Genomic DNA, 12,053 nt, shown 5'->3' with positions numbered 1-12,053 from the left:
AAAGAAGGTGTGTACGATCGTCATATGTTTCGAAACATTAAATCCCTCCACTAGATCAGTCCAAGGCAATGCTTCTGGCGCCTATAGGTAAGAGCTACCTGGAAAAGAAATTCCGTACTTAGCTCCCCGAAATCAAATGCAACCAAGCATACTTGGACTTGTTTGTGGACTTCTTTAAGCATGCACTGTGACAGACGGTACAAGCCTGCAGGCACACACACACGTACTACATTAGCGGTAACGTCAACAAATTCTACATAAGAGACAAGTACACATCTTCACGCGCATGCATATCGCACTAATGCGCAGGCAATGATGACACGCCCGCAATATGCCCTATTAAGCTAACAGTTCTTGACAAAGCTCCAAATGACAAATATAAAAGCGACTGAATGAAAGAAGATCGTCGCGAAAGCGACACGTGCATGAAAGAAGATCGTCGCGAATTCAAGACCAGTACGGTGGACGGCAGCAGCCTCGGGCACAAAACCTTTCTTGTAGGTAAAAGGGACCCAATTCAACAAGGTTCGAAGGTGGTCGCCCTTTTTATAAGGGCCATTAGCCCCGAGACCACCATTTCTTAATACGGAAATGGGGGAAGTGCATATTGGGGCAGACGCGGCACGATAGTCCTTGGTGCGCCGGCAGCACGCTATATGGAAAGAATGAGAGGAGGCGAGCTAATCGAGCGCGACTCGGTAGGACCTCGGACATACGAGAGGCTGACTCTCATTCGAGAAAGGCAATGAGGTAATCTTCGTGCGCAAGGCAAATTTATGGGAAGCGGCCGGGAGATGCGTCTGTCGTTGCGCCCTTAGGAACCAGGTGCCTTGCGCGGCTGTGACCCTATGCGAAAGTTCACGCATCACGGTGGATCGTCGAAGGAACTGTAACGGCGAAGCCCTGCCTTAAAGCGACAGAAACTTCTGTGTTTTGGTTGTCGCTTTTCCTTCGCAAAAAAGAAAAAAGAACGTTCTGTAGTTTAGATAGAATGTTGTGCATCGTTCTTATGTTATTATTTAGGTGTTTGGCCCCACGAATCGTTTGCCCACTTCTGGCTGCGCCATTCTTTCCGTCCAATGTTGTGACCGTGAGTGTTCGCGGCCATTCGCTCAGATTTTCCTGTGCGCGTGTAACATAATTCTTATCGAGTTGATTAGCAAGCTAATGTTATGGCGATTTAAGTAGACAGCTGTGAAGTCGACAACCCTTAATATATTAGTTCGCTAATATGCACACAGTGCTATCGCTATCAGTGCTTCACCTTTTGGGTGAGAAAATGCCACTCTGAAGAATTAATTCGAGAAATGGTACGGCAGCTCTGGAAGAGAAGGACCACCCCTCTTCCCCACTGAGATACGCGCACGCACGCACTACTTTACGAGTATATATGCCCGAGCTGGTGTTATAATCTGTGGGAGCCACGCACACCGGCTATCTAGAGATAGCGCGATGTGTTGCGCAGTGGCGGTACGCGTGACGCACCTCCGCGCTTTAAAAGGGGCAACCTGCGCGCAGATAAATGGTTGGATGGTGCTAAATCAAAACAAACGTTTAAAAGAAATTCACACACACACGCGCACACACACACACACACACACACACACACACACACACACACACACACACACACACACACACACACACACACACACACACACACACACACACACACACACACACACACACACACACACACACACACACACACACACACACAAAAGAGTATTACACGCAAAAGCAGCTATCTTACGACATATGCATACTTTGATACACAGAAGAAAGTTGCGGTTTCGTGTATGCTCTTACCTGTGTTGTATCCTGTATTTTTCGCTGTTGTGCAGCTTCACACATACAATATTTTACTCAATGCGTCCTCTGAGGCCTGTAAGATGTTCTCAAATAAATAAACAAATAAATAAATAAATAAATAAATAAATAAATAAATAAATAAATAAATAAATAAATAAATACCTGGAAATGGCGGCACAACGCTAGGCTTAAAACAGACGTTTCGCTTCGACAGCGGTCGCATGAACGAGGCCTATAATCTGCTGGCAGTTTCGGTTTGAACGAGGTACTGTCGCGAATTCTCTCAAAACCAAACCTTCGCGGCAGGGTTAGGCATAAAGCTACGCTTTATGCCTAACCTTTATGCCTTTCAGGGCGTAGACTTTTCTATGGGTGCTCTTGCGGCGAACAGCGCGAAACAAACTAAGCGCGAAAAGGGGAGAAAGGAAGACAAACACGGCGCTATTGGTCCATTATTTGTGGAGACCGAAGCAGAGGGACACGGCTTTACGTCCGGTCGTTCCGCGATTGCTTCCTCCGTGCGCTAACTTCTGCGCACGAATTGCACCATCGCCTCACATTTCGGCGGCTGCTCCGACCCCGCTCTCCTATGCAGTGTAATTCTTGACAAAGGGGAGCTGTGCAGTGACAAAAGAGGGACAATGGAAGGTGCACGCGCGCAAGCAACTATTTGGGGCGAGTGCGATCACTGCAAAGACTGGTACTGCCGTCAACATGACGTAGCATGAGGGATAACATGGACACAGCTGCTGCGCTGGCTTCCCTGGCTGCATTGACCGCGTCGCGAGTAGAGCAGCAGGGTAACTGAGAACGAGTGTTCTTGTCAATGCCGCGTGAGCCCAAAGCCGAGCGCCGGGGTGCGCGCAGTAGCTGCGACAAATAATGAGACGCCGAGGGGTTCGCAGAAATATTGCTTCGCACTGATGAGTTGTCGCGTGTCCCGTGGCTCGCATAAGGAAAGTATTTTCGATCCATAAGTGTTCGCGCGATGATTGTTTTCGTCCTTTCAAATGCTCACAGGCTGCCACTAGAAGACACTAAGCGCTGTGCAAATATGTTCCGAGGGGAAGGCGCGCCTCCTCCCGCTCCCATTTAGACGTTAAATACGGAATCGTACTATCATATATCACTCCGTCTAGCAACTACAGTATAGCAGCAGCAATGACTTATCCCTAACTGTATAGTTGTCGCAAACCACGGAACATTTGTTATACATTGTAACGTTCGCGGTGCTTGTCTCAATCTAGGTTGGGGCCTTCGGATAAGATGGCCCCGCTTGCCGCGTTTTATTCTTTTCTTCTTATATTCTGCCACCCTGCGATTGGCTACGTAGCGCACAAAAGCGCGTCGCGGAATGAATAAACGGGGATTTGTCTTCCTGGCGCTGCGTGGGTCATCTGTTCCTTGAGCCGGCGGTCGTCCAGCCGCCAAATATGTAACTATTGAATTAGTGAATTAGGCAAGTGAACCACACAGCCAGCTTCCAATAAGAAGTTTGTGCTTCCAGCTGAAGACCTCAGTGATAGCAGTACTTCCTTCGCGCATACATCATATGATGTGTGTGTGTGTGTGTGTGTGTGTGTGTGTGTGTGTGTGTGTGTGTGTGTGTGTGCGTGCGTGCGTGCGTGCGTGTGCTTGCGCTTGCGCGGACCATCTGAACGCACAGACACACGCAACGTTTGCAGAGTATCAGTCGCGACCGTCTCACCCTTTATATATCAGTGAAAGGAATGGGTGGGTGGGCAGACTGCTGAGTGTATAGACAATTTTACGGACGGGTTTCGGTGCCGCCATGCTGGGCTGTTAACCTTGCCGTGTTTTATCTTGAACAACTAAGCGAGCAGTGTTACGGCGGGCGTATAGGCTACACATGAAAACTGTTGGGTTGGTGCATTCGGTGTTTCCTGACTTAATCAGTTCGCGTCAGGGGATACAAAAATAAGAAAACATTCGTTTAACAGCCCATGCCCCGCCACGGTGGTCTAGTGGTTATGGCGCTCGACTGCTGACCCGAAGGGCCGGGACCGAACCCCGGCCGCGGCGGCTGCATTTTCGGTGGAGGCGAAAATGTTTGAGGCCAGCGTACTTAGCTTTAGGTGCATGTTAAAGAAACCCAGGTGGTTGAAATTTCCGGAGCCCTCCCTTACGGCGTCTCTCATAATCATATCGTGGTTTTGGGACGTTAAACCCCAGATATTATTATTTATTATTATGTTTAACAGCCCATGATGGCGGCGCCCATATGCCTTATGTAGCATAGTCTATAGCAAAGCTGGACAACTGCCGACATATAGACCTTATGCAAAATCTGCTGCAATCTAGCGGGCGCCGTATGCATTTCCGCCGTGTTGAAGGATAAGCGCGCTTCGCATGTGCACACACGGAGCGTACGTATGAACGTGTGGCGACTAATAGGAACGGCAATGCCGACATATTTTCGTGTGCCGTGTTGCTCAGGTTGAGCAATTTAGAGCGCTGGAAAAAGGTTTGCAGGAAACTAACCTCGAAATTATTAGACTTCCTCGCGGCCAACGAGAAGCAGCATCGTTCCGTTGCACCGGCTACTGCTTACGACTAACGCCGTGTTTACGTTCGCCGTTCTTAATAGATGCGGTATGCGACAGCATCGGCGCTCATCAGAGAACACTCTTTTGTTTCATGCCGGAACGAGACAGTTTTTGCGCCGTGTGCTTGCAGGCACAGACAAACCGGCTTTGTGTGCGAGCTTCAAAGCTGCATCGTACTTGCGCATGCCTGCACTGCTGTTGACGTCATAACTTTGTTTATTACATTGCGATAACAATTACTTGTTAGACAGCTCGTGTGCGTCATCGATACTCAGCGATGTGCTGGAGCGTGTGGTTTGTAGTTTGTTTTCGATTTTGGAATTTACCAAGGTAGCGTTTGGTGGGATACTTTGCGCGCGTATTGCTTCACTATACGTATTTTTCAAGCATTTCATGTGCTATCGCTGCCAAATTCAGAGGAGCAGCCCGGATGACCTGACCCCCCCCCCCCCCTTTAATTCTTTTCCTCTATACCCCAAGAAGAGGGCATATCAGGTTCTCCCAAAAGCTGACCCCCCTTCGAAAAAATCCTGTATCCACCCTTGTGTGCTATGAAATGCTAACAGATGTTTCAAGTGTGTGGCACTTTTCGTATGAAACGAATAAAATGCTGTTTCGGGAAATGGGTTACATTCGACCGTGGGTGCGCTGCCGGTTGGTTACGCGCCGAGGCTGTTTCGCAAGCGTTCAGTCGGCGACGCGAGACTGTCTTGCTGCAACGGGCTGAAATTGTAAGGCGCCAGTAGGCCCCGAAAGCGACGATGAGAACGCGATTATAGGCGTATCGTGTTGCTTACGAACACATGTGAAAAGGATATTGCATAAAATACCAACTAATCGGCACCTACTTATCGGAGCAACTAACGCTTTTCAGGTAAACTTTTCACGTGCGTGAGATGCGTAAGTTTTTTTTTTTACATTTTAATCGTACCGTAATTCTATACATAAATTACGTCGGTCACACAGCAGCGAAATAGCTTTTATTTATAAAAAATATAGAGAACAACGTCTTATTTACAATCAAAATACATCAGGACTTAGGCTCTCCTTTGTGAAATACGCTTTGGAATGGGTCAACAGCACTTTCTTGCCGTCATCGCTGCGCCTAGTCGAGTAGCGTGCTAAATGCTCCTCCCAACCTACACTACACGCACGATATTCAGATAGCTAACAACGCTTTATTCGCTACACTCAAAGCAGAGAGACAAAACTTATAACCTAGCGCATGGCTTCATTCTCAACGACGCCACGTCTACACGCGATTCGGTGACAAATTTCTACCTTCGTTCTCGTTATGAGGCAGTTTTTTACACGTAATAGCGATCAACGCAGTGACTAGGAAGTTCCGGTAGCGTGTAAAGGTCCTCACACACTCCTCTGGCATTTTTATGCCCCGATTAATTACTATCAAAGCAGATACAAGCAATAAGTTATAGCAGCGACAGCAATTCGACTCGGACGCAAGCCTTGCGCAAGCCTCCAACATGGCTTCGAATCAGTAGCTTCGTCAAACCTCCGACAGATGGCAGTAATTTTGCATAAGGTCTATTTCCAGCCTGCGGATTATCGTAAAACGTGGCTTCCATGTCTCCGCTATAGTCAGGTGACTGCAAGTAGCTCAGGTAATTTTCGGCAGTGCTCTGAACTGTAGAGCCTGTACCAGCGGTCGGTGAAGTAAAGCAAAGTCGTAGTCGCTCTGCACCAACGCGTAGGCTGAATGCATTCCTGACACGCGCTATTTAGTACTAAGTAAATATGCTGATAACATTTGCTCTGAAATAAGTTTGATCGCCGAACGAGGCAGAATGGACCGTCCATCGCAGCTGGTGGTGTAAAATCATGCACTCTAAGAAAAAAGAGAGTCAGAACAGGGTCATGGAACCGTGACTCTCTTCGGGTGTCCACCTGACCCCTTTTGGAAGGTACAGGCAGAGAAAAAGAGTTCGCATTTGGGAAGGAGTCACTGGACCCTCCTGAAGCGCGTTTCGATTGGCTTCGGTATACGGAAGAGCCGCCGTATACGCCATACATATCGCGCGCTTGCCCTTTGGCGCCGTTGTGCCGCTTTGCTCGGCCACGCAGAGGGGGTTGGCGCCGGGGTGGCGCGCCGCTCTCCTGTCTCAGTCGTCTCAGTCAGTCTCAGACCATCAGACCTCAGTGCGTTGCGTGGTTGTGTTGGTTGCGCGTCTTCGGTGGTGTTCATGGTGTTGACGCCGGCTCCGTGCACGAAGTGACGCTTGGAGGGCGGAATATTCATGGATCTGCAGACACCGACAACGGGTGCCAGTTAACGGTGAGTGTACTGCTTTCGTAGGTACTAATTATAGAGCTTTAGCTGGGCATCCGCAGCAGCCTTGCTGAAGTTATCCGCCAGCCATTTCCAACAGCATTCTGCCTCCGCGGGGCTGTTGCGTATGCCCAACTAAAGCTGTCAGTTAACGAGTTACCACCGTTATGCGCGTTGCTGTACAAGCTCCCATAAAGTGAGCGATGCAAACAATTATCGAGGGTCATTTCTTGCGATCGCACGTTGTGTCTGCACTACTGAAGGTGCAAGATGTCGTTTTGAGAGGCACTTTAGTCTACTTCATAATAACAGTTCCATCGACTTGAGTGTGCAGCGTGCTTCCGCGCGTGGGAACGTGAAAAAAAAAAAAAAAAAGCCTGTGTACATAACGCTCAGACGCACTATATATAGTGGTTTTTGTTGGCTTAAAGACGGTAGTTTGAGGTGCAGATATAGTACGGTGGCTTCCAGGACGTACGCGGTAGTCATTCAAGTCGGACACGCCACGCCGGTAAGGCGAAAAAGCTAGAGACTTTCGACGGCGCCCGTTGTTGCGGCCGCCGCCGTGCACTTTTTTCCTTCGTTTCTGTTTGCTGTTTTCGTGGTTTGCATACACTGCGATGACGTTGGGCGCTATAACAGAATCGAGTGAGTGTACGTGATTGTGGGAGTTATGTGCGCTAATTCTAGCATATGACATGTCTGATCTCGACGTAGACGGCGTACGCACGCGCTGGGTGTCGTTCGGGCCCTAGTACTCGCATCTGTTTATCTGAGTATTTAAGGATGGGTTACGTTTGTAAAACATGCGGTCAATAACCGCTCACGGCATGCCCCTGGCTGCCGGAGGATGTGCTTTGTTGTTTTGTTGTTAGCCTTTATTATGTCTGTGTGAACCACTTATTCTGTAGGTTTTGCAAACCTTTACTGCAATTTCATTTTCTCATCATAATATCACGTTCTGCTTTTCAGATACCGTTTTTCATGGTGCTCACGCTGGACAGGAGCGACAACCTAGCAAGCCACAAGTCTGATGCCTCAAGCCGTCACCACTTTTTGATTTATTCTTAATCACAAGGAATAAATATGGAAACATGATGGCGATTTCTGCTGTTTATTTAGCACCATATGACACTGTGCACATCACAGTCACACATTTTAGTTGGCTATACTCATAAAAGCATGTAAATGAGGAATACCCAAACTTCTTAATTGGAAATCACAGACCATCTTTTCGCGCTTTCTATATAACTTTGCTGGAAAATATGTGTTGTTTTGACGAGTTTTATTAAAATAATGCTAAAACTGAACTATTCTTTTTTTACAGTCGTTGGGCAGAACGGCAAGTATTATTGGACTTGCTTAAAATGAATACTCCACTATTTTCAACAGTAGTCGCGCAAACGTAGAGCAAGGATCAAATGAGTAGCTTAAAATACTTGTGGAGTCGCTTGATGCTTCGGTGTGGGTCCCTTGACCCCCCTAGGAGCGTTACCGGCAAGAGTCGTCTGACTCCCTATAAGTGGTAACGTGATCCTCCGGATGAGAGTCTTTCCACTCTTCCTAGAGGGTCAGGGGACTCTCCTAGAGCGAGCCGACCCTGACCCACCAAGAGAGTCACCGTGACTATTTAAAGAGAGTCCTATACGTGGCAAGTCAGAACTCTCCGAAAAGAGTCACGCATACTCTTCTTTTTCTTAGAGTGTGCCGAGAAAACGGCGTTTCCCACCCGCTGTGGTAGCTTGGCGGCTATAGTGTTGAGCTGCTAAGCCGGAGGGCACGCGTTCGATTCCCGGACACGGCGATTGCATTTGCATGGGCGTGAAGTTCAAAAACACCCGTGCATTTATACTCATCTGAACGTTAAGAACTCCCGAGTGGTCGAAATTCCTCCGGTCTTTCTTCACCACGGCGCGCCTCAATCATATTTTGGTTTTGGCACATGAGAACTCAGAACTTAATAAATAACAAAAGTGTTTCCTAACCAGCTCCGTTCGCTGACGATCTTCAGTGACACTGAAGGTCCTAACCTTCCTTTCTTCTCATGAAGGGAATACCAGCCAGATTTCTTTGCGTTAACTTGTGAGCGGTTGGTCGTAAATACGAATGGCCTCATTTGCATTTCGTTAGTAAAATGGCGTTAGCGTATGGAAGAAACAAAAGCAAGAAGAGAAAGATTTATTTCATTCAACCCTCGGAAATGTAACGTAACACAATTCATACATATATCCGACTAATCACACAATACGTGACATGTGCTCAGCTAAAGCAACACGACATAAAATGAACAGGGTGACATGTGCGTCTCACGTCGGTTCTGCTATGGCTCTAAAATGTGCATATGAGTATAGGACGGGCACCCGGGGAGTGATGATGGCGTTGCGTCGAAAACGTGATAGCGGCCATTTCACCCCCACTGTGTCCGCACTTCCATACATAATCACTTCTGCTGTATACACGGGAGAGCAAAATGAACAGCGCACACTTGTGCAAAAGCAGAGCATGTGTGGGAAATGAGCAGCGAGCTAGCATGGTTAACGCCCGTTGCAATCGTTATTGCCGCATCTTCAGTGGAATGCTTCCTCTTTCAAGCAAGGCCTCTATGGCAGCCATTCTGGCCATTTGAGGTCGTCGTCTTTTTTTTTTTTTTTTGCTCTGCTTTACATCCCATTTTTGGGGGACAGCATTCTCATATGTAGACGGCAATGTAGGCTGAGCATTCCAGCGTGAATAGTGCCGATTCACGCGAGAATGAAGTGAACTCGCTAAGCAACTATGGAGAATGCCATGAGTAGCGTGTTCGAACGCTCGCCGATGAATTAGAGGGAGAAAAATGTCACTTTGGTTTACGATATCAGCACAAGACCTTTACGCAGAATGACGGATCTGTTCGTTCAGAGTGCCCAAAACTTCTTTTGAAAAAAAAAAAAAAGAACAGCAACGCGCTCTGGTAATAAACGTTATGAGAAGAATTTTGCAGGCGGCCTGCTATATATATAATCATTCGGGGTTATTTAACAAGTTATCGTAAGGACAGACGCGTGTATGTACAATACCGCTGTCACAAGGGCAAACTTAAGTGCACTTCGAGCGAATGCACTTAGCCTCTAGTGTCATTCGCATGCTGTCACTCGGGAACACTTAATGCCACTCGCTGCAAAGCTCACTTGCCGGCGACTGCGTTCGGCAAACTCGCTTCGCTGCGTCGGAGTGTGTAGCCGAGTAAGCAGTGGCTGGAAAAAAAAAAATTATGGCGAGCCGGGTTCTCAGTATTCTTAAGCCATCTTTTTATTTATCAGGAATATTGTTATGTATTAAACATACTATACTACATAAAACTATTTTTACTATTCTCGCTCTCGGCAAGTTTCCGGCCACTGACTCCAGGGCAATGGCACAACACATGCCCAGGGCCATGCTATAGTGCAACGGCTGCGTTGCACTATAGCATATAATGTTTATACTAAGAGCTGATTATAATCGTAACACATTATTAAGAAATATTGCCTAAAATAACGAATACGTGTTGCACTAATGACTCACCCAAAGTACACTCCTCTTTCTCGTGAAGCAGCGCGCCGCGAAAGTCGACACTGTGTGGGACCACGTTGACTGGTCAATAAAGTGTACGTATACTCGTACTCGTGCGCGTAAGTGCACTCGCTGAAAATCACGCTACATTTGCAAAAAAACAGGGGAGGGGGGAATCCATCGAGGGCTCGTTTCTTTGATGGACACAACTTAATGAAACCAAGAGGTAATGAAGCTAAGGAAAGTATAAGGGATATTATTTCTAGGTTGTAATTGCACGTAGTAATTATGACATAAATGGAAAGGAATTAAAGTGGATGAAAAATCTACTTGCCGCAGGTAGAGACCGAGCCTACAACTTTCGGATAACGCGTCCGATGCTCTACCAATCGAGCTACAGCTGCGGTCTACCAATTGAGGTCTGCCAATTGAGCTGCAGCTTTTTTACAGCGAAAGCTGCTATTAGATCACAACAACGGCCGCTTTTGGCGCCGTAGTTGTCCACCGCCGCCGCCGCCGGTGTCCGTAACCGCTATCGCGCGAAATAAGAAAGAAATATACAGGATGGTACGCGGTTCGAACCTGGGCCCTCTGCGTGGGGCCATGAAACCAGGAAGCAACAACATATGTAATATAGCGTGGTAGAATAGTAAAATAACAACCAGGCGTCACACAACGCGAATTCTGTAACCAGGCGTCACACAATGCGAATTGCGCAACGAGTGGATTGTTCAAGGCTTCTAACCAATTACAAAGGGCTCTGTCATAATTCTTCATCGTCATCAGGCACAGCATCAGCAAAGTGCGCATAATGCCTTGCAGTCGTTTAGCGGGTACAGCGGTTCTCTGCAGAATGACGAAAAATGGTATAGCGGCTGCTTCCCTACTTTACAAAAATTAGGATGACTTATAGCGTAGTGTGTTCCTCGCAAGTGCACTTCTATTGGTTACCAAAGAAGCCCATAAGGCCCCCTTGATTCATTTACTCAGTCTCAAAGTTCTTCTCTCTCTTTTTCTCACGTTAACGTATGTTATATAGCGTGGTGGGAGAGTGAAATAACGACCGGGCGTCACACAATGCGAATTACGTAACTAGTGGATCGTTTTAAAGCTTCCAACCCATTACAAAGGGCTGAGCCATAAATCTACATCGTCATGAGCCGCCGCATCAACAAAGTGCACATACTGCTTTGCAGATGTGTAGCGGGTACCTCGCTTCTCCGCAAAATGAAGAATAGTGGCGTAGCCGGTGCTTCGCAACTTCACAAAAATTATGATTTATGGAGTAGTGGGTTACCTTGCTAGTGTACTTGTATTAGTAGCCCGAAGAGAGCTTACAACGGGCTCTAGGAATGCCGCTCCTCCAACTTTTGCTGTGACTGTGCCGCGCTTTCCGCGCAGGCCTTGGTGTTTTTTCTTTCTCCTTTTTTTCTTTGTTTTTTCTTTTGCTCTAGATGACCGACGATCTCGCAACTTTTTGCAAACGAAATGTGCTTGTTAATTGTCTTTCAACGTTTCTTTTTCTCTTTATGCTACCTATCTAGTTCAGAGCCTCGCGCGAACAGAGCATTTCTTCGTTACAGCCGATATCGCGGCGCCTGTCGGGATTGCTGTTTCGTTGAAAAAAGAATAAATGTCACTGAGATGATCAGTGAGCAACCAAAATTCGTATTTAGTTCGATATAGCCGATAATTTGCTATATCAGTGTTCTTTATAACGTGGTTCAACTGTAGTTCCTTGAAACCTCGTTTTCAAGTGGTTTGTCGTGCAGGCGAGGGGGGGAGGGGGGCGCCCTTCCATTTCGCTATAAGACAGTTATAGTATAGTAGGCTTAGTGGAATAGCGGGATCGAAAT

Source organism: Rhipicephalus sanguineus, chromosome 1 (genome assembly GCF_013339695.2).
Source record: "Rhipicephalus sanguineus isolate Rsan-2018 chromosome 1, BIME_Rsan_1.4, whole genome shotgun sequence".
NCBI lineage: Eukaryota > Metazoa > Arthropoda > Arachnida > Ixodida > Ixodidae > Rhipicephalus > Rhipicephalus sanguineus.
The sequence above is the reverse complement of the archived record's forward strand: the minus strand, read 5'-3'. Positions refer to the sequence as shown.